Genomic DNA, 23,458 nt, shown 5'->3' with positions numbered 1-23,458 from the left:
GTAGCTATTGGTCCATTCTATTTTTTTTTTTTTTTTAAGATTTATTTATTTATTTGAGACAGAGAGTGTGTGCACCAGCAGGGAGAGGAGCTGCAGGAGAGGGTCCTCAAGCAGGCTCCCTGCTGAGTGCTGAGCCCTGTGCAGGGCTCTATCACAGAACCCTGAGATCATGACTTGAGATCATGACCTGAGCCAAAACCAAGAGCTAGCCACTTAACCATCTGAACTACCCAGAAGCCGCTGCTTGTTATTCCATTCTGACATGATGTATGTTATGAACTAGTGGTAATTCTGTGTTTCCAAATGGGAGTTTTTATTATTCTTGCATTATGTATGTTGTTATATGAATATATTGGACATCTTAGGCTCTGTTACATTTATCATCTCATGTTAAGTTGTCAGCCATTGGGAAATTACAGCCAGATTTCACAAATAGTCCTGCATATCATCCAGAGATCCTCAGTATAAAATCGAATATAATAACATATCAAATTGTGTCTTCCTTTTAGGAGGAGTTTAGTATACATACATATTTATATCTTTTGACATAGCTTTTAGGAGTCAGTCATTATTGACAAGAAGTGATTTTTTTTAATTGGGTGGTTAAAGAATTGGACTGAGATTGATATTTATTGACAATCAAATCTTGGTAACAGTTCATATTTTCCAGCCATGTAGCTTTGCTGAGATTAATCCTCCCCTCCATACTCAGAATTATGATTGATTGTCATAATACAATTAAAATGTCCCATCTCATGGTTTCAAACTTAGATTTATGGAACTTTAGTTTTTCTTGTGTGCTGGATTTGAATATAGGAACATGTCATTTAAGAAGTACTTAAAAGATATGTCTCAGAAAAAAAAAAAAAAGATATTTCTCAGAAAGGTGGATGTTTTCCAAGGAAGGACCTAAAACAAAGCTATTGAACTAAGAAATGTAGATAAAACTGAGTCCTGATTATATTATTTGACATAACCAAGTTATAATTGAGTTTTCATTTGTTTTATATTTTAAGTTCCCATTATTTCTAATTATTTTTTTAATTTTAATTCCAAATTCCTATTATTTTTAAAGGTGATTTGAAACCAGAAGTATTGTAAATGGAACAACTAATGAGAAAAAGAAAATGATTATGGTTTAGACATGGGAAATACATATTGCTAAAATTTTACATAATGAAAAATACTTAGAATTTTAATTAATTTCATTGAGCATGTCAAAATTTGCCAAGAGAATAGCATCCAAATCTAAATGTCATGCACATAATTAAGGTTTCTCCTCCTCATTCCGGACAACACAATTTTAGACAACCTTGTGAACCAATTCTGTAGAAATATAATAATCTGAATCAAAAGAAATGGCCAGGAGGAGGTGAGAGGAGGATGGGCAAAATGGATGAGGGGGAGTGGGAGGAACAGGCTTCAGGTTATGGAATGAAGAAGTCACTGGGATGAAAGGTATAGTACAGAGAATATAGTCAATAATGTTATAATAGTTTTGTATGGTGACAGATGGTAGCTGTACCTGTGGTGGGCATAAAGTATACAGTTGTTGACTCACTAAGTTATATACCTTAAACTAATGCAACATTGAATGTCAACTACGTTTCAATTTAAAAAAGAGAGAGAACTACAGAGCCACAAGTATAGATAATGCATATGGATGCGTTAACCTCAGATCTATGAATAAAAACAAAAAATCCAGGATCTCAAGAGTATTCATGACAGAAAGTACAGAAGAGAAACTGAGATCTAGTGATTGCTTTCAATTGCCATGCATTGTGTTACGTTATTTCTCACACTTGATTTCTGATAATTCTCATTAATCTTCAGGGTAGCTGAGAATTTTCTTTTCAGTTGGATTCAACAAATACCTGAGCCCTGTTTGTGTCAGATAATTTTTGAGGCCGTATAGCTGAGTACACAACAGGTGTCAGTCTCTCCCCCTTTGCTTACTATGTCAAACTTTGGATGGTTAGTTACCTTGCCCTGAGGTGCACCATTAATAATTAAAGAAGCTAGATCTGAATGACTCCAAAGCTAAACATCTTTTTCTCCGTCTGGAATACCCCAAGAAAGCTACGAAGAATATTGAAAGGGTCCCTTCAGTGTGTATCCCCCTCCACCCCAGATCACCAGAAGACTAACCTTAAAACAACAAACAGTAGCACACATGTTTTAATATAGACTTCAAAGGCAGAGAGTGACTATGAGAATTGAATGCACACTATCCAGAAATGACTTACAGTTTTGGCTTTTTAACCTAATAATTGAAAAGGAGTTCAGGAATGAATTCTAAATGTTATCATTTTTACTCACTATATGGCTTCACTTTTGCAAAGTAGTTGCACATATATTTATTTGTGATAATTATAGCTATCCTTTCTTAAGGATAACACCAGTACTGAGCATTGTAATTAAACTTTATAAGCAGTTTTATGATGAGTTCACTAATATCCCTCAATGGCAGGTGTGCTGTTATAAATATCTTATTAGAGGTAAATGATTCCAATAGCTCATATGTCTGTTGAGATATTAGAGAAAAATATAAATTTCATGAATTTTTAAATGTTTGGAGCTTCTATTTTTGTTTTTAGAAATTTGATGGGGAGGGGAATATTATTATAGTGTATGTGAATGTCACTGATTCAGCAATGTCCAGACAATGAACAAAACTTTTTATGTTTGCATTTGCAATTCAATTATATTGTCAATCTAGAGCAAAAGCTAAAAATTGTCATCTCCTTCTAGATGTTCCTTAGGAATTTGTTCTAAAAAAACCTTACCAAAAACAAGTAAAAATCACTTGTTGTGGTCCTATAATCTTTCAAGTATCACAGAAATAACACAGTATTTTTATCTGAAGGACTTATTTTACTTTTATTTTTTTAAGATTTATTTTCTTAAATTTTATGAATTTACTAGATTCTCTAGTAAAGAAGAGAATCAGTCCAAGGAAATGGAATTTTAGAATTCAGAGAATGTATTTATTGAACATTTTTATAAATATCAAAACAAAAAATCTCAATATTTTATATTTACAGTATTATAGTTTATATAAGTAACGGGTATTCTATAACACATTGTGAGTAAATTTAATATTTATATAAATTTATTTCAATATGTATAAAGCTCCTCATTGGGTCATATTTATGATTGCTTAATGTCTGGATGACATAAATATTCTTGCCACTGGAAATCAATTTCAAACAAGAATTCTCCATGAGGTGACAATTTAATGTGGCTAGATACAGGGTGTTTATGAAGTGGTCAGGTGGCCCTTGAAGAAAAATGAATGGGTAAATCCCAAGCTACCCACTAAGTGGCTGCATATTTTTGGACAAGGCCTTTAACTTTTCCAAGCCTTAGTCTTCTCAAGTGGTAATGATATTGACCTTAAAGAGTTGGGAGAAGGATTAAGTAAGGAAGCACATAGTTGATGCAGTGCCTAGGACAAGGAAACACTCAATGAGTATATTTTCATGTTTGCATTTGGATGAACAGATTTATATTTTAAACGATGAAATTTTATTGGACTAAAAAGAAAAAAATAACAAAGGGAATCTTTAAACATTTGATGTTGAATTAACTCAGGCAACAGAATTATTCTGTATTCTAATTCAGTGAAATAAATTATACCTTAATTCAATAGGAAAAGAAATTCTTATTCATTTTCAGATTGATAGCTTCACATAAATTATATGAAAGTATTCTAGGGCTTGTAAATGACTATAAAATGTGAGAACTTTTCAAAATTATGAATAAAAAATTAAGTGTATATGAACCAGAACCTGCAACTCTTTGGCCTGAGGACAATGAGTAACAGATGCCCTAAACAAGAGAAATACTTTGATTTTTTTTTTTTTCTGTTCTAAAAATCATTATCCCTGCTGCTTAATGCAGAACAGAGAATAGCGGCTCCTTTTGCAAATGAGCAGGACAATTTATATATCTGAAAGGTTAATATTGTCATTCTCTTGGAATCCTCCTCTTCATAGCCCTGAGCATTCTCATCTACATGTCCCTTATTATTCCTAGATTGCTATTGTTATCTGTGTCAATGACTTGGAAATCATAGAAGGAAGCCTTTTCCTTTTAAAACAAGAAGTCATTGCTTTCTGTTCTATTTTAGTTTTCATTAATCATGAACAAAAAGGAAAAAGGCAAAAAATTAAGGTCACTGATTTTTGCATTGAGGAACTATCAGTATCAATGATTTATATCACGGTGTTATTATTAAAAAGATATCAAATGATGTCTGTGAAGTGAGACAGAATGGTTTAGTCATTTTCAATTTCCTGCTATATGAGGGTGATGTTCTTAGTTAGAATAAAGGCTAAGTAGTGTAGACCACACATGCTGATTTCCTGTTTCTGGAAAACTCCTTTTCTGACACTCCTAAGTCATCATGGCAAGAGAAAAAATAATAATTTTCACAGGAAAGAATGGCAAAACCCTCATTACTAATGGACGATGATTAATTCCTAGTGTCAGCTGGTGCTATTTGCTCTGTGTCTGAGTCACAGATTCTAAGGGTTCATACTCTTTTCTACATTTATTAGCTCGTATAGTTCATATCCATTTGGCAAGTTGTGCTATGGGTTGGTCTGTCATTACAGTTTGGCACCTTGAATAAATATATTCACATTAATCCCTGATGTGATAAAATAGTCTATTGGGCATATCAGATTCCAATGAGACTAAATACAATTCTCAGGGAGATGTGATTTTGAACTGGCAAAACATAAGAAATTGGCTTTGGGAGTAAGTAGCTTTTATGTCAAGGTTGTCACACCACTTTTTTTTTTTTTTCTTTCACCAGTTCTTGGCTTGAATTTTTCTTTACACCAGATGGCTTTGTTTTTTAAGATGTTTGTGGATACAGTAGAGAGGTATTTCCCTTGGAATTTTTTTTGTGTGTGTGTGCCTTTTCCTATGATATATTTTATCCAAGTTTCTAAATAAATGGGTAAATTAATGTGCTCTTATAAAGAGTTCTTAGTTTATTTTGCACTAAATTTAATTGTATCATCATGCTACTTAATTCAAACATAAGTTTAATTTATTGATTTCTGTAGTGGTATATTTGTGGTTCTTGTTGTGTCAGTCTTTGGAAATGTAAAGATGAAATGACATAGCCCCAAGTTATAAAGTTCATGCACAGAGAATGCAGTAATTATAATACATATGATAATTCCACAGTAGCACTTTGCATTGAATTTAATACATATATTGAAGACTAAGAATATACAGTAAAATATGGAATGATGAAGAAATGTCTCATGGGAAAGAGCTTAAATTGAGATTTGAAAGATGAAGATACTTAACAATACAGACTGTGGAAAGGGTTGGAAAGGAGCAAGAAAGAGTAGGAAATATATGAATAAATAAATAAATGCATAAATGAGTTAAGAAAAAATCCTTTTCCTTTAATACTCTTAAATTAGGCATATTAATAATAAATGCAGAGGTAATCTATTGAAGTTCCCATTTCTATAGGGAAATACAATTTACTAAGAAATGACTTCTTCAGAATTGAAACCTTGGAATTTAACAATGTTCTTTGGGTACATTTATAACTATGACTTCATTATTTGAAACTTATTTTACATAAATTGAAACATAATAATTATGATTAGTAAAAATATCCATGATAATTCAACCATATTTGAGCTTAAATCAGAATCTTTCCAAAAAATTTTTGGAAAGAAATTTTTTGCAAAGATTTTTGTTATTCTGTGTGCATATATATTTCTCTCAAAGAATAAAAAGAAAGAACAACCAAACTATGCAAGAGGTCATGAATATCTTTTAGTAGGAACAGGATATCATATGACCATTTATGAATATTACATGAATGAAGCTTGTGCTAATACTGATAGAATTCATCTGAATCTCTTGGTTCAGGCTGTGTTTTATTCAGTTTTTTAGTGTTAAAATCCAATTCTGTAATCCTAGGCTTATGTAAGATATATAATATATACTTTAGTAGCTTAAAAGAAAAAGTGCTCATGTTATCCAAATATCAGATATCTTGTTTGTTACAGTTTGGGGGTCATTTTCTAACAACTTTTCCTGTATTCCCTATAAAGAAATGTAATAGAAAGCAATAAAGAACTAGGAAAAGCAGAGATTACTGAAATTAGAAATTAGACCAGTAAATAGAACATGGGATTAGCCAAATCTCCAGGAAATTAAAAATGAAATTTGCTTATGAGATTAAAATCAAAATATGTCTGGTGAACTTATCATTTCAAGGGCAGTCATTTCAATGTTGGTTATTGACTACAGCTAATTATAATAAAATTTTCCTGGTTTTATACCAGACAAAAAATAAAAATAAATTTAAAAGATTATAAAGTCAGAATATTTAGTAAAAGAATATCTTATTTTTTTGAGATCCAAAAACATGTAGTGAGGCAGGATTGGATCATGGGTAGAAGTTCTCCATTCCATGTACTAGGTTAGGAAATCAGCATATGTTTTTAAAATAGTTTCCTAAGGTTGAATTTAAAAGAGTCTGTTTTGAAGTGATCAAGTTTTCTTGATAATTAACTAATTTTCTTGACTTAGCAACTTTGAGATAAAAAAATGTGAACCATCACAATGAAACAAAGTCTACCTGCTTCTGGGCATGGGAGAGAAGTTTGTGTTTATAAGACACTTCCCCCCTAACTTCTTCTTAAATTCAAATGAGAATTAAATATTTCTGAAAAGGCTTCACAGTTACACATTCACTTTACGCTGAATAATTAATATATTACAAAAATTTCACTCAAGCTAACATTGAAAGCTTCTGGGACATTTTAGATATCATTAAGTGTCTAAAGAGAGGGGAGTCTCTTAAGGCATTTGATCCAAGATCTCACTAGTATAATGTTAACCAAGTAAAAATAAACTTTCTCAACCTTAATTTTATCATTATAAAATATTGCTATTTTTTATAAGCAGCAATAAGGTGCCCATAACTGATCTTATCATAAGACCCAACTCAAGTATCTACATAAAAATATTTATAAACACTTCTTCCACATGTATCTCATACTTTAGTTCATGGCGTTATTTTCCTTCTATTCACAGACTTCAGACATCTATGGATAGTTCTAGATCCGTCCCCTTTACTCCTCCATCACTTGCAATCAATTATCAAGTTTAACTAAGTTTACTTCCAACATACCTCTCAATTATATACTAAATTAACTAATTTATCAAAGTCATGACTCCAAGGACATTACAGTAATATAAAGAAGGGAATTAAGTAACCACAAAATTAAATTGCAGTATATGAATACTTACATAATGGGTTATATCAGATGATATGGGGATATGCAGGTAGAACACTTGACCATTTTGTCCCAGAGGAAATAGGGCCAGAAATTTTCAAGCATTAGATATCCTCCAAACTGCCTCGGGGAGGGGGGGGGATAAATAAATAAGCAATAAACAAACAAATAAATAAATAAATCAGAATTCCAGGGAAGCTACTATAGTATCTTCAAATTTAAGGTAATCAATAACTACATTCTTTTTTTTTTTAAGATTTTATTTATTTATTTGACAGACAGAGATCACAAGTAGGCAGAGAGGCAGGCAGAGAGAGAGAGGAGGAAGCAGGCTTTCTGCTAAGCAGAGAGCCTGATGCGGGGCTCAATCCCAGGACCCTGGGATCAGGACCTGAGCCGAAGGCAGAGGCTTTAACCCACTGAGCCATCCAGGCGCCCAATAGCTGCATTCTTTATAGGAAAGACAAAAAGCATTAGTTTTCCTCTCTTCATTCTAACTTAGAGTAAATGAAGAGTCCCTGGTTACAAACAGGAAACAATACAAAAAGAACACCTGTTTTTATAATACATTGAAGATGTAAATGAAATTAAAATGAGTATCAAGATGATCATAAGTAGAAAATATAATACATTAGACAAAACAAACTACTAGGTAGAAAATTTAAAGTCAGTTGAATTGGTGTTTGAAGTATCTATGGAAAATGTGCGTACTTATCTTGGTCATTAGGAAAGAGAGTTATAGGAAGAGACAAACGTGAGAGAAGTATGCCTCAGAAAGACTACTGGGCAATTTCATAGTTTGAGACTGGAAGAGGGAATGGGCCGCAAGAGAGTTGAGAAGCTCTCAAAAACACATTTCTGTTTAAGCAATTATATTTTGTTTTTATGATAGAAAAAGAGAAGTTACCTTAAAGCAATATATGAGAGGCTGGGGAGCTCTCCAACAAATACAACTTTTGAAAAATTAAGTGAAATGTGTAAAGGATAGAAATAAGAATATAACCAAAGACAAATATAATGAGAAGAACATGTCTCAAAATAAACAAACAAACAAAAACTTAAGAACAACAAAGAAAAAGTTCAGACAATAAGGTTGTGGGGGGAAAGTAACAAACCTGCTCTCAGAACAAGGTTGCACAGTTAATGGATGACAAAGAATTTGTAGAACAACTAACTAATGACAGTGTTCCATCTGTTGTTACCTGACCAGGGAAAATGGACTATTAAAAAAAGAAGTCTCAGAGGTGAAAATCACTGCTAAAATAACACCAGTATGTTCTAGATCCCTGAACCAAATTTCTCAACTCCAGTCCAAAACCATCCTATATTCAACATCTAGTCACATAAAGGCAACAGAAGTGATATTTTGTTATTACAAAAATTAAGAAATTTTGACCTAGTACAAAGGCAATGATACTTTTTCAGTTATGTGTGGACAATCTGAGTACATGTGAATCAGTTTCATTTTTTTGTTAGGATGGAGAGAAAGTTTTGAAATTGCTCAGTTACCTGGAGTCACAGTATTTTCCCTTCCTTTTGCATAAAAGAACCCCAAATGGGTGCTACAAGATTTTTGTTGTTGCTGTTATTTTGTCGTTAGTAGAACTACATATTGAGTATATAAATGAACTTGGCTATTATATAAAAATACTTTGCAATGTTTATTTTAATATAAGCAAGTATCTCACCTAAATAATTTTCAAATTTTTGTTCACTGGTATTAAGCTATTTTTTCTTCCAGTACTGAAACAGTTATTTTAGCTGTTCATATGATGACTTCTGCAATAAAATGTTCCATTTTCAGCCAAAATAATATAATTTAAAACCATATGATAGGACAATAATACCAATCTAAATCAAAGACTTGAAGAAAATATAATAGAAGAGGTTAGGAATTACCAGATAATCTCCTAGTGCCAATTATTTGGTAGTATTTTTAGAGTATTGGTTTTTAGAGCATTTAATAAAGTGGTTTTTAGATCAGCCCCTTACTTTTCATTTAATTAAAAGATAGTGAGTGATGGGGCGCCTGGGTGACTCAGTGGGTTAAACCTCTGCCTTCCCCTCAGGTCATGTTCCCAGGGTCCTGGAATCAAGCCCCTTCAAGGGGCTCTCTGCTAGGCAGAGAACCTGCTTCCCCTCCCCCCGCCTGCCTCTCTGCCTACTTGTGATCTCTGTCTGTTAAATAAATAAATAAAATCTTTAAAAAAAAAGATAGTGAGTGATAAAAATATTATAAGAAAATGTAACACTCTAGAGCATTTGGGTGGCTCAGTCCATTAAGAGTCTGCCTTTGGCTCAGGTCATGATCTCAGGTCTTGGGATGGAGCCCCATGTCTGGCTCATGGCTTAGTGGGGAGCCTGCTTCTCCATCTGCCTCTGCCCCTTTCCCCTGCTCATGCTTTCTCTCCTCTCTTTCTCTCTCTCTCTCTCTCTCACTCTCTCAAAACAAGACAAAATAAACAAACAAAAAACAAAACAAAACAAAAACTTTAAAGAAAATGTTACATTCTTCTAGGTAGGGTTTCCTATTAAATAAAAAATACTGAGTAGTGGCCAATATTGGATTATTTTCTTCTAATAATCTCCTTGTTTCTTATAATTTTGTAGATTTTGTAAAGGAGAAAAAAATGATTGTTATAACTTTCAGAAGAAAGCCACCAAAAGAGTTTGAATGAATGTTCAACCAGAAAGAGCCTATGATTTTTATTTTTAGTTTAAAGTTAACTTTTCAATTTCCCGAAACCATCTTAAGAGCATATAGAAAAAAATAAATAAATAACAGCTAAAAACTCTGACTTACACATGAGTGTTGATCATTTATCCTTCCCAAAACCCACACTGGACAAAAATATTTCTCTATATTTTGGATACCTGAAGTAATTCAGGTGATAAAGTGATAACCGACTTTAGAATGTGAAGAAAGGTACAATTTGATTGGCCATGTAGGCAGAAAACAGTGTGAACTAAGTCACTTTGTTCCACAAATCCTCTTTAGGATCTTTAGAAACTCAGCTTTTACACACACTGGCCCCACAGAGGGCAGACACAGGGCAGGGGTTTGAAAGTAGCAAGACTAGTTGAAGCTTTTCTGGCTGAGCAGTGGGAAAGTCAAGTGGACTGTGGGATACTGGTCTGTTGCTCTTATACCAGAAGCAGCCACACAACTACCATCACCTCTCTCCACCCATGCAACTCACTTCCAACTAACTCCCCACCTAAAAGACCAGAGGCAAATTCTCTGGAAAAAGCACACCAGAGAGGGACAGCATGCCTGTTTCAACAGAGGTTAGGGAGAGGTAGAGGACTGCAAATTAAGAATTCAGAGAGGATGTCTGTCACACACACACACTGAAATTAGGGGATGGAACTCTGAAGAAACTGAAAGCTTCCATTATTGTCAGCATTTGCCTAATTGCCAACTCTATTGCTCTCTTTCCTGCTCTGCTATTACAACACAAGCTGTAGGAATATTGTTCTCAAAATAATAATAAAAATTATTATTATTATTATTATTATATATTACATTTTATTATCTTATACATTATATATTATAATATATTGCATTTGACATCATATATTATATATAATAATATAATTTTAATATAAAATAATAATATATAATACATAATATATAATTATATTATTATTACTATCATTTTTTTCAGACAGGCACAGAGGAAATGGGGTACCAATTTTCACTATTCTTGGGTGGTTTCCCTTTGCTTATATCAACCCCACACATCTGCTCTAAACCACATTTATCATGTGTGTATCCTGCATGGCTTCATGCTGCTTCTCAATACCTCAATTCCTTTTGGAAAATGCTGTCTACTCTTTCATGGGAGAATAACCTCATCTTATTCTTTGCATATCTATGAAAATCACTTTTAGCTGGGTACTACATTTTGCACTGAGTCTAATCATGTGAGGTCCCTTTGGTGGATTCCAAATGGAAGTAACTGTCCTCGACATAACTTCCATATGTTGTAGAGTCAGAACTTACAACACATTGAGTGGGTGATTTCAGTGTTATCCTCTAACATTTGTTTCAGAACTCAGAAAAAGAAAATATGTTAGCATTATTTCCATGAAAACAATTACCAAGGAGTAGAGGGAAAAAATTGCGTTGGCGTGGAACATATGGTATTTCATGAAAATTAGAATATGGTCATACTTTGGAGGTATTGCAAGTTCAGTTGCAGACCACTGCTATAAAGCAAATATTACAACTGAGTGAGTCAAATAAACTTTTTGGTATCCCAGTGCATATAAAAGTTGTGTTTACACTAGACTGTAGTCTACTAAGTGTACAATAGCATTATATTTTTTTAAAGTGTGCACACCTTAATTAAAAATATACTTTATTGATAAAAAGTGCTGATCATCCCTGGGCTACCAGTGAGTCATAGTCATAGATCACCGTGACAAATCTAGTAATAAGGAAAAAGTTTGAAAATTTGTGAGAATTACCAAAATGTGACACCAAAGGGAGCAAATGCTTTTTGGAAATGGTGTTGATAGACTTGTGTAATGCACGGTTGCTATAAGCCTTCAATTTGTAAAAAACACGGTATCTGAAAAATGTAACAAATTGAAGTAAAATGAGTTATTCCTATACATTGAACCACAAGGAGAATGGATCCTGTGCAGGAAAAGTAATGGCATAGGTGTAGTTAATCGTCTTGCTGGTTAAACCACATGCTATTTCTTTACCTCCTTCCAACACGTTGCCCATTCTCGAAGATACTTGGAAAAAGAGTCTTGAATGATCCCCATGGTGTCTGTTTTCCTAACATACCCCCCAGTAAACTGTCATTACTAGAATTTACCCCACTGTTTGTCCCCTTCTGCAGTGATTTGTTGGATGACCCAGTGACTTGCTTTAACCAATAGGAGGTAGTGATAGACACTGTGTCAATTTCATTTCTAAACTTTAAGAAGACTTGGCAAGTTCCATTTTTGGGCTATTGAAATTCCTTCCTTCCCATGTAAATAGTTTAGCTATAATAGAGAAGTGACATAGAGAAGCCAAAACACTACATAGAAAGGAGGAGAAGCTCAGCTGCCCAATGTCCAAGTGTCCCAATGGGGCATTTAGGGGACTCCATCATCAACTGCCATCTGAATGAGAGACTCAAGAAATGCCCTCCAGGGTGCAGCCAACCACTAAATGTTAAGGCAGTTAGTTATGTAGTAATAGGTAAGTCCACATCATAATTGCCTTCTTAGCACCCTGATAGATTGCCAACTACTCCATAATAAATATAACCTTACCATTTCAACTTAATATTGTTTTCAGAATTTCATTAGACAAATTATAAATGTATCTGCATTATTGCAATAATGCTACGTTAGCCAATGCATAATTGGGACACTTAACTATCTGCTTGGGTTCCTTTTCTCTATAACAGTATTCATTGTAACAGTGTTTCTGATATAAACAGCAAGTATGTGTAATTTAGACACTTTCTGGATTAAAGGGTAGAGGGAGAGTAGAAGGCATATATTTGAGATTTTGATATGCCTATTTTTACTCTTCCTTCTCCTCCCCCTACAATTATACACAGACAAAAGTCACTGCTAGGTTTTTGCCCCAAGATGAGGCCAGATGAAACCAGACTTAACAATTCTGACTTGGGCACAGTCATCCACTGGGAACAAAACTCCTGGGGTAATATTTTCTAGTCACACTAAGTACTGATGCTCAAATTCCATCCAATTTAGCAAATATTTATTGAGAATTTATATATGTTGGTACCAGATCTACATTCAAAATAAAGTTCAAAGAGAATATGGCACCATGTATACCTTCAAAAAAATTCAAAATATAACCTAAAAGTCCTTAAACCTGTGAGCCATCATCATGTAACTTTTTCATAGATCCTCAGAATTTCAAATGGACAGAGTGTCCTAACCTTGAGGGAGAGTTGGAAAATATATTTGATGATATTTTTACAAGTCTTAATAATCACTTTCACACATAAAGCTAAATTTTACTAAGTACCACCATAACACAAAATACAAAAAATCACACTTAGTGATGTTAACTAATACTAAAGGTGGAGGGAATAGATAAAGACCACTAAGGTTCCCTCTCTTTTACACAAAACCTATTTAAATATTCATATGCAGGTTCAAAACAAGATAGGTAAGAAATATGGGTAGACAGCATGAACGCATTGGAAACTTTAAAGCCATTCAAACATGAAGATGAAACATTAGATGTAATTATTATTACAAAACTCTAACTTACACATACAGCACAGATGCTTTCTTGGCAATCAGCCGGGAATGGACAGTCAATATGATATGAGTCATCCCACAATGATGTATTGTTTGGCCAAACACGTAGAAGAATAATTACTGAACCTAAACTATTCTGAGTTCCATTTTTACCCCCAGCAGAATCCTGGCTGACTCCCCAGTTTTTTCTGCAGCAATAGGCATAGTGAATGACTGAAATCATCCTCTGAGTCACCTTAATTCTACACTACTGCTCTCCATGCCAACACTTTCTCTCTTGAGTCTTCACTGAAATTTTTGGGCACTGCTGTGCATCACCTTGGTATGCATTTACTGGATACAGTTTCTCTGTGCCCTGTGCTGGGGAAGAGTCTCTTTTTCTTCCACTGCTTCCTACACCAGGAGCAGAAGAGTGCACCAATTCTCTCCTTTCCTTGTGGAGTGGAAAGTAACTGAGAAAGTCTCTTTCTTTTCTGGGCAAAAATAGTTACTTCTTGTTTCTTTTCTCCTTTCCAGTTTAAAGGGACAAAATTATTTCCTTTGGGAACCAGAGCATTTCTCTCTTTTTCCCTCTCTGTCTCTTATTTCTGTATCTATCTATTCCTGTCTCTCTGTATCTCTCCAGCTCTACCAAAGAACTTCTCCACCCTGGTGCATTCCATTTTTCTCTGGCTCTGTCTCCCCTACCTGTTTTTCATTTTTATACATGTGAAAATTTATTGTGTTCTCACACTCCTTTGTGGTAAATATCAAGCAAGGTACATTCTCAAATATAAGTCTTAATTAATCTGTGCAAATTTGGTGGAATGGGAGTCAGCCTGTACTGCAGAGAATTTTTCATATTAGAAATAAAGCATTTGGGGGCACCTGGGTGGCTCAGTGGGTTAAACCTCTACCTCTGGCTCAGGTCATGGTCTCAGGGTCCTGGGATCGAATCCCTCATTGGGCTCTCTGCTCAGTGGGGAGCCTGCTTTCCCCTCTTTCCGTCTGCATCTCTGCCTACTTATGATCTCTCTCTGTCAAAAAAATAAAGAAAATCTTAAAAAAAAGAAATAAAGCATTTAAACATTTTGCGGGATGGAGTCTGATTCAAGCTAGGAAGTGTGGAATCCAAAAAGGAAGAAAAATATGTAGTTTATTTAAAATTGTAAAGATATCCATGGTTCAAACCAATGTACTTTGATAGAGCAGATGAAGAGGAGTCAGTCTGGATTGAGTTGTACAGCAGCCATTAAACAGCTTGAGTTCAAACTTGAAGAATTAGTAAGATATGACAGAAGAGGGCATTGAGATGAAGTGAGATGTGTCATGAATTAGACTGGGAATAAAACCCCACAAACAGTAAGGGCAGTGTAAGGGAGTGGGGATAAGCTTCAGATTTAATGAAACACAGAGGGGAGATTAAATGTTGATTATGTAGTTATCAGAGAAAGGAACTCAACAACTTATTTATCAACCTGACCCTTCCTTATCTTAGCTCTCAAGTGAAGATAGTTTTATAAATATTGATTCTCAGCACCTTTTGGGCAGCCTTATTATCACAGGCTCTACTAATAATTTTAGAGTATTGGAAAACATTGTCTTTATTAAATATTTGGGGGGGGTGTTTTGTGGTCTACATAGTCCGATGAGAATGAGACTGGCTAGACTGTTCCCCACATTGTGCAAAGTATCTGTCATAAGGAGACAGCTTGGGGAATCACTTTACCCACTCGCTCCCACCAAACTTATCTCTTTGACTCCCCTCACTTCATATGCATCTTCCATCTGTCCAGATAATAGATGGATGTATCTATCCATTTTCATGTTGACCATGGGCAGGTTTCCAGAAAAGAGAAACCAGAAAGTAGAACTTAATTTCTGATAATCTAAATAATTATTATTTATTTTTTAGTTTGCCTCCCCCTCATGTACATCACACTATCTCCAAAGGATGTTGTGCTTTTCTCAATACATAATATAAACTTAATAATGGGAATTGGACAATAAAATGTAAAATGCCAGATGGAGAAAATGCTGAGAAGCCCATATTGCCTCTTTAAAATTGCCTAACACTAACATAAAATCAAGGGGATAATCAGTCTTTCTTCCTCCTGTTACTCTTTATCTTTAAATATTAGAAAGATAAAATTGGTTATGAAGACAAAAAATCTTATCTGAGGCTGAATTAAGTCGGCAATTATTTTTTAGTCTCTACTAAATCTTGCCTTTTAGACTACCTTTGGCCAATTAGTATAACACATTTAAACTGCTGACTCTCATGTTCTTAGCAGTGAAGATCCCTGGTTTCATCAGAGTCCCTAATGCCTCTAACTCTTGGAAAATACTTCTTTGTGTTAACATTTTCAAAGTATGATTAATAAGAAAGATTCTCCTGAACCTTAGCTAGCAGTATTTGAGAAAAAGTTGAGAACGAATACTAAACAGTTTTCTTGTTTTTCATGATAAATATTTAGTATTGAATTGAAATCTCTCTGATGCAGTTCCACTGTGGTAATCATTTAGTATCTTAGCATATTAGATAGTGGCTGGGGTAATTTCATGAAGGAGATCACTTCAATATCATTTTGAAATAAGTACATTTCTTGAAGTAGGATCTATTAACTAAAACATAAATTTCTATGTCTAGACTGATCTCAAAACTTCCAGTGCAGGGGCGCCTGAGTGGCTCAGTGGGTTAAAGCCTCTGCCTTCGGCTCAGGTCATGATCTCGGGGTCCTGGGATCGAGCCCCACATCGGGCTCTCTGCTCGGCGGGGAGCCTGCTTCCCCCCTCTCTCTGCCTGTCTCTCTGACTACTTGTGGTCTCTGTCTCTCTCTGCACCAAATAAATAAATAAAATTTAAAAAAAAAAAAAAAAAACTTCCAGTGCAGATGGGGGAGCATGATAACTCTAGATAGGGATTCATCAACCATACTTATACTAGCACTTAGGTTTGGTAATACTTTATGTTGGGATACTATATTGTGCATTGTAGGCTGTTTAACAACATCCCTGATCTTTACCCATCAAATACTACTAGCATTCCCTTTATAGTGATAATCTAGTGTCTCCAGACACTCAAATATTCCTCAGAGGGCAAAACTGCCCCATTTTAAATAACCACTTACTTAGATAAGAATATAAATATACGATGCTAAATCTCAAAATTATCCTAAGGGATAACAATCACTTATTAAGAATCAACTGTAGACTATCCCCTATGCTAGGCATTTTATATATAATAATTGTCATGTGGAAAACACAATGGTGGCTTCCACATAAGATATACCACAGGGACAGATCAGATTCATGGACAAAATTAAAATGCTTGTTATATGGTTAATTAATTCGAGGTAAAACAGTTGGTGAAGAAATAGTCAAATAAATTAGATATGCTAACAGATTTCCTATGGGCCAAGTGGGCAAATCTGAAGACAAGGTTATGCAAAGTTCTTTGGTACTGTCTTTTTCTCTGCATATTGCAACCTGACCGGCTGATGTTGTGGCCAATAGGATTACAGTTGAAGTCTGAGCCAAGGGCTCACAGATAGTATCGTGTGGGAAAGACACATGACCACGAATGCAGATCATCACTTAGCTGCTAAAGAGTTTATGGGATATTCTTGCATTTTCTGAGCAGCATACATATGGATGCCCAATGGAACTATACCGGGCATCATCTATAGGTGAGCAATTTAAGAACAAAGATAGCATCTCAAATCTGCTATGATAGAATCTTACTCATTCCATCACTTTCTATCTAAAAGCTATGTATTTGTTTGTTGCATCAGAACTTTATTCTATCTTTAGTATGTCCTACCAATTATTAACTTACTTATTATTTATACTTCTCAGAAATTACTTGATTATTTATTATCTTTACTTTTTAACACATGAGTTAGGTTTATGATAAGCTACAAGCTTGACTATGCTTAACATTTCTTATAAATTCATCTATACCATTAATTTTCTTTAAACAAAATTCTAGAAACAAACAAAAACTTATATTATAGTAAATAAAAAAATAAAAACAGATTTTAGTAGAAAATTAACTCATCTCGCTTAATGTTACACAAATAGAACATTTTGTGGAGAGGATTCAGGGCCATTTGTATCCAAACTCATTTTTGTTTGTTTATTTTCCTTCTGTTATTTCAACATGTCATCTTCTTGAACAAGGATTCCTAAAATAAATCCTAGTAGTGTTTCTCTGGGTTTTCCCATCAAACACTTTTTTTTGTTCTGTATACAATAATTAAGAAAGATCCTGAAAGGAAGAAAATCCACAAGATAAATAGAACATATGCATAAAATTGAATCTTACAACTAATCCTGCCATACTCTATGAATATATATATACTAAAATAGCCTCACCCTTAAAGTTTTCTTCAGCTCTCCCAAACTTTACTTAAAAAAAAAAAAAAAAGATTTTATGAATTTATTTGTTGGAGAGAGTGTGAGCACAAGCAGGGGGTATGGCAGGCAGAGGGAGAAGCAGGATTCTTCGGATCCCAGGCCCCTGAATTCATGACCTGAGCTGAGAACAAATGCTTAACCGACTAAGCCACCCAAGTTTCTCTGCAGCTCTCCTAAATTTTAGATTAACCTTCCTGGCCCTTGGCCCTGACCTCCCTTTTCTTAGAGCATTTACTTTACAATATTTATAACTGTAAATTATTTCTTTTCCCCCTTAAGATATAAATATCTTTAAAAGTTTCCTTCCAGGGGCACCTGGGTGGCTCTGTGGGTTAAAGCCTCTGCCTTCGACTCAGGTCATGATGTCAGGGTCCTGGGATCCAGCCCCATATCAGGCTCTCTGCTCAGCAGGGAGCCTGCTTCCTCCTCTTACTCTGCCTGCCTCTCCCCCTAATTGTGATCTCTGCCTGTCAAATGAATAAAATCTTAAAATAAATAAATAAATAAATAAATAACCGAAGAAATACAAACAATTATAAGAACATACTATGAGCAACTCTACACCAACAAATTTGACAATCTGGAAGAAATGGATACATTTCTAGAAACATATAAACTACCACAACTGAACCAGGAAGAAATAGAAAACCTGAACAGACTCATGTCCAGTAAGGAGATTGAAACAGTCATCAAAAATCTCCAAACAAACAAAAGCCCAGGGCCAGATGGCTTCCCAGGGGAATTCTACCAAACATTTAAAGAACTAATTCCTATTCTCCTGAAACTGTTCCAAAAAATAGAAATGGAAGGAAAACTTCCAAACTCATTCTATGAGGCCAGCATCACCTTGATCCCAAAACCAGACAAGGATACCACCAAAAAAGAGAATTACAGAGCAATATCCTTGATGAACACAGATGTGAAAATTCTCACTAAAATACTAGCCAATAGGATCCAACAGTACATTAAAAGGATTATTCACCAAAACCAAGTGGGATTTATTCCAGGGCTGCAAGGTTGGTTCAACATCCACAAATCAATCAATGTGATACATTAATAAAAGAAAGAACAAGAACCATATGATACTCTCAATAGATGCTGAAAAAGCATTTGACAAAGTGCAGCATCCCTTCCTGATTAAAACTCTTCAAAATGTAGAGATAGAAGGCACATACCTCAATATCATCAAAGCCATCTATGAAAAACCCACCGCAAATATCATTCTCAATGGAGAAAAACTGAAAGCTTTTCTGCTAAGGTCAGGAACATGGCAGGATGTCCATTATCACCACTGCTATTCAACATAGTACTAGAAGTCCTAGTCTCAGCAATCAGACAACAAAAAGAAATTAAAGGCATCCAAACCAGCAAAGAAGTCAAACTATCACTCTTCGCATATGATATGATACTATATGTGGAAAATCCAAAAGGCTCCACTCCAAAACTGCTAGAACTTGTACAGGAATTCAGTAAAGTGTCAGGATATAAAGTCAATGCATAGAAATCAGTTGCATTTCTTTACACCAACAATAACACAGAAGAAAGAGAAATTAAGGAGTCAATCCCATTTACAATTGCACCCAAAACCATAAGATACCTAGGAATAAGCCTAACCAAAGAGGCTAAGAATCTATACTCAGAGAACTATAAAGTACTCATGAAAGAAATGGAGGAAGACACAAAGAAATGGAAAAATGTTCCATGCTCATGGGTTGGAAGAACAAATATTGTGAAAATGTCTATGCTACCTAAAGCAATCTACACATTTAATGCAAGCCCAATCAAAATCCCATCCATTTTTTTCAGAGAAATAGAACAAATAATCTTAAAATTTATATGGAGCCAGAAAAGACCTCGAATAGCCAAAGGAATATTGAAAAAGAAAGCCGAAGTCGGTGGCATCACAATTCCAGACTTCAAGCTCTATTACAAAGCTGTCATCATCAAGACAGCATGGTACTGGCACAAAAACAGACACATAGATCAATGGAACAGAATAGAGAGCCCAGAAATAGACCCTCAACTCTAAGGTCAACTAATCTTCAACAAAGCAGGAAAGAATGTCCAATGGAAAAAAGACAGCCTCTTCAACAAATGGTGCTGAGAAAATTGGACAGCCACATGCAGAAAAATGAAATTGGACCATTTCCTTACACCACACATGAAAATAGACTCAAAATGGATGAAGGACCTCAATGTGAGAAAGGAATCCATCAAAATCCTGGAGGAGAACACAGGCAGCAACCTCTTCGACCTCAGCCACAGTAACTTCTTTCTAGAAACATCACCAAAGGCATGGGAAGCAAGGGCAAAAATGAACTATTGGGACTTCACCAAGATCAAAAGCTTCTGCACAGCAAAGGAAACAGTCATCAAAACCAAAAGACAACTGACAGAATGGGAGGAGATATGTGCAAATGACATATCGATAAAGGGCTAGTATCCAAAATCTATAAAGAACTTAGCAAACTCAACACCCAAAGAGCAAATAATCCCATCAAGAAATGGGCAGAGGACATGAACAGACATTTCTGCAAAGAAGACATCCAGATGTCCAACAGACACATGAAAAAGTGCTCCACATCACTTGGCATCAGGGAAATACAAATCAAAACCACAATGAGATACCACCTCACACCAGTCAGAATGGCTAAAATTAACAAGTCAGGAAATGACAGATGCTGGTGAGGATGCAGAGAAAGGGGAACCCTCCTACACTATTGGTGGGAATGCAAGCTGGTGCAGCCACTCTGGAAAACAATGTGGAGGTTCCTCAAAAAAACTGAAAATAGAGCTACCCTATGACCCAGTGATTGCACTGCTGGGTGTATATCCTAAAGATACAAACGTGGTGCTCCGAAGGGGCACGTGCACCCGAATGTTTATGGAAGAAATATCCACAATAGCCAAACTATGGAAAGAACCTAGATGTCCATCAACAGATGAATGGATAAAGAAGAAGTGGTATATATATACAATGGAATACTATGCAGCCATCAAAAGAAATGAAATCTTGCCATTTGCGACAATGTGGATGGAACTAGAGGGTATTATGCTTAGCGAAATGAGTCAATCGGAGAAAGACAACTATCATATGATCTCCCTGATATGAGGAAGTGGAGATGCAACATGGGGGGCTTGAGGGGTAGGAAAAGAAAAAATGAAAGAAGATGGGATTGGGAGGGAGACAAACCATAAAAGATTCAATCTCAAAATACAGACTGAGGGTTGCTGGGGGGAGTGGGGATGGGAGAATGTGGTGGGGATATGGACATTGGGGAGGGTATGTGCTATGATGAGTGCTATGAAATGTGTAAACCTGGCGAGTCACAGACCTGTAACCTGGGGATAAAAACACATTGTATGTTTATTAAAAATTTTTAAATAAATAAATAAATAAATAAATAAAAGATTCCTTCCAGTTTTACAGGCTAGGGATGTCTTTGTTAAGACCTTGAGAGCCAACCATTTGAAATGTAATCATTCAGGAGGATAGAGTCCCTATTTCTAAGTTTCTGTGGGAGGGTAGGAGTCTAACTTGGTGGGCATTCTACTCCACATTCAAAACTACCTCCTGTCATGAAGATAGGAGAAAGTTTGCTTTTCCTTTGGATAAGTTCCATTAGCAAACACAGCCAGTCTAAGATTTCCCACCACACCCCATCCCAGTTTTTTAAAACTCTTGCCAATTGTTTCAGCAGAGTTAAACTCAGACTAAATTCTGATCTCTTTCCCCTATTGCAATAGGCTTGAAGAAAGTCTTCCTTGCCTTATTAGACAGATAGATGATAGATGGGTGATAGACAGATGATAGATAGATAATAGAATATAGCAAGAATTACTTGCCAGAAGCACAAGATCCCCAAGTTCAGGAATATCAGGAGATTAGATTAACATTAATGATTTACTCCAGCTGCTACTGGACCAGGAGGTTGGAGGAGTGACCCAAACTCAAGGCTTTGCCTCTCCTTCAACAGCTTCATGTCTTCAATCAAGATCTGGTGGATGGCTCATGAAACATCCCAATGACTAGCAGACTTACTAGCACCTATAGTTCATACAGATGTGGAGCTGCACAAGCCATGCACCAGAGAGACTCTCATCACTGCCCAGCTGCTGCTGCCCTGTGTCCTCAGACTGATATTACCCAGGATGGAAACAGCCTTGATTGATGAAGATCTGACCTCAGCATTCTGGAGTTCCCTGCGTCTAACCCATCACTGCCAACCATGCTGCTAAGAGGCATCCTGGAATGTATTTACCAAGTCTTTCTACAACAGGTTCTAGCCAATGAGGTTCAGAAACAATTGGTATGGATGACCAGTCACCTAGAGCAGAAACAGTGGTTATAACTGCTCAAGGATCTGCTGAAGCTGGACCACTGCAATGCAATGCCTTCCTCTCAGAGCAGAAGCCAGCACTCATTGTGAGCAGCTACTGTACTTCATGAGTCCTACAAAGGTGGAGAATCACATGCAGCTTGGCTCTGAGTCATTCCCAGGCTGCCTCAGCCTCTGCCACATTTCCCCTACATCTACACCAAGCTGGAAGTCTCCCAGCCTCATGGGCATCACTGTGCTGCTAGCCTATTTTGTCCAACAATGGTTGCCACATGAGCAAATATCTGAGCTGGATGCTTGCCAGCCTGAGTGCAAATCTTTGCCTATGTTTTAATGCCCTTTATCAATGTGATGCACTTTACTCTTCCCTGTTCAGAGTCCGCATGAGGGTCCAAGGTTGGATGTGGTCTCCTGGTCAGATCCTAGAATGTCTTTCCCCAGTCATGGTGAAGGTTATGTTCCATGGAGTTCATGACAGATGTTGATATTAAACAGGTTCCTTTAGTGTTTAATATCATGAAGGATGGCAGGGTAAAATGTAAGATTCAATCTTGGTTTAAAATTTTCACTTAATCCATTTAACTGAAGCTTGTTACAATCATCTTAATTCATATTGTGTACATTAGTTATTACTCAGACTCACTATGAAAGTCAAATAGCTCAGGAGGAGAATAAGTGGTTTGTAAAAGAACTCGTTTCTTTCCTTTACCCAGGTATCCAAAGGTATATTTGCTTTTATAATGCAACTCCAATTCATCAGTCTGTATTTCCTATCAGCATAAAGGGCTAGGTCAACAATTAATTTCTGATATAAAAATACCATTAAATTAGCCCAAAATATATTCTATCATGACTGTTTCCCATAAAATAGCAAAAAATATTATATTTCACATGGGTGCAAAAATGTTGTACTGTGACCCCTCTTATTTAGAATCCTGAATCAGTACATCTATTTAAAACACTCATGATTGCTTACCATTGGGTTATGCACTAACTTCTGGGAAGGCTACTAGTACTTAGCCAAATTTCAGAAAATAAAATGTTCAATTGGAACTCCTCTTCTCCAATAGTATGAGTCTATTTGAATACTGATTACAACACTGAGATGAAACTATACAATTATTTATAGTTTGTATTCCTAGTTTTCCCCTTAGGGATTTTCAGTGTTGCACCACATTTCTATCTTATGAG

This window comes from Martes martes (assembly GCF_963455335.1).
Source record: "Martes martes genome assembly, chromosome: 2".
NCBI classification, from domain to species: domain Eukaryota; kingdom Metazoa; phylum Chordata; class Mammalia; order Carnivora; family Mustelidae; genus Martes; species Martes martes.
The sequence above is the reverse complement of the archived record's forward strand: the minus strand, read 5'-3'. Positions refer to the sequence as shown.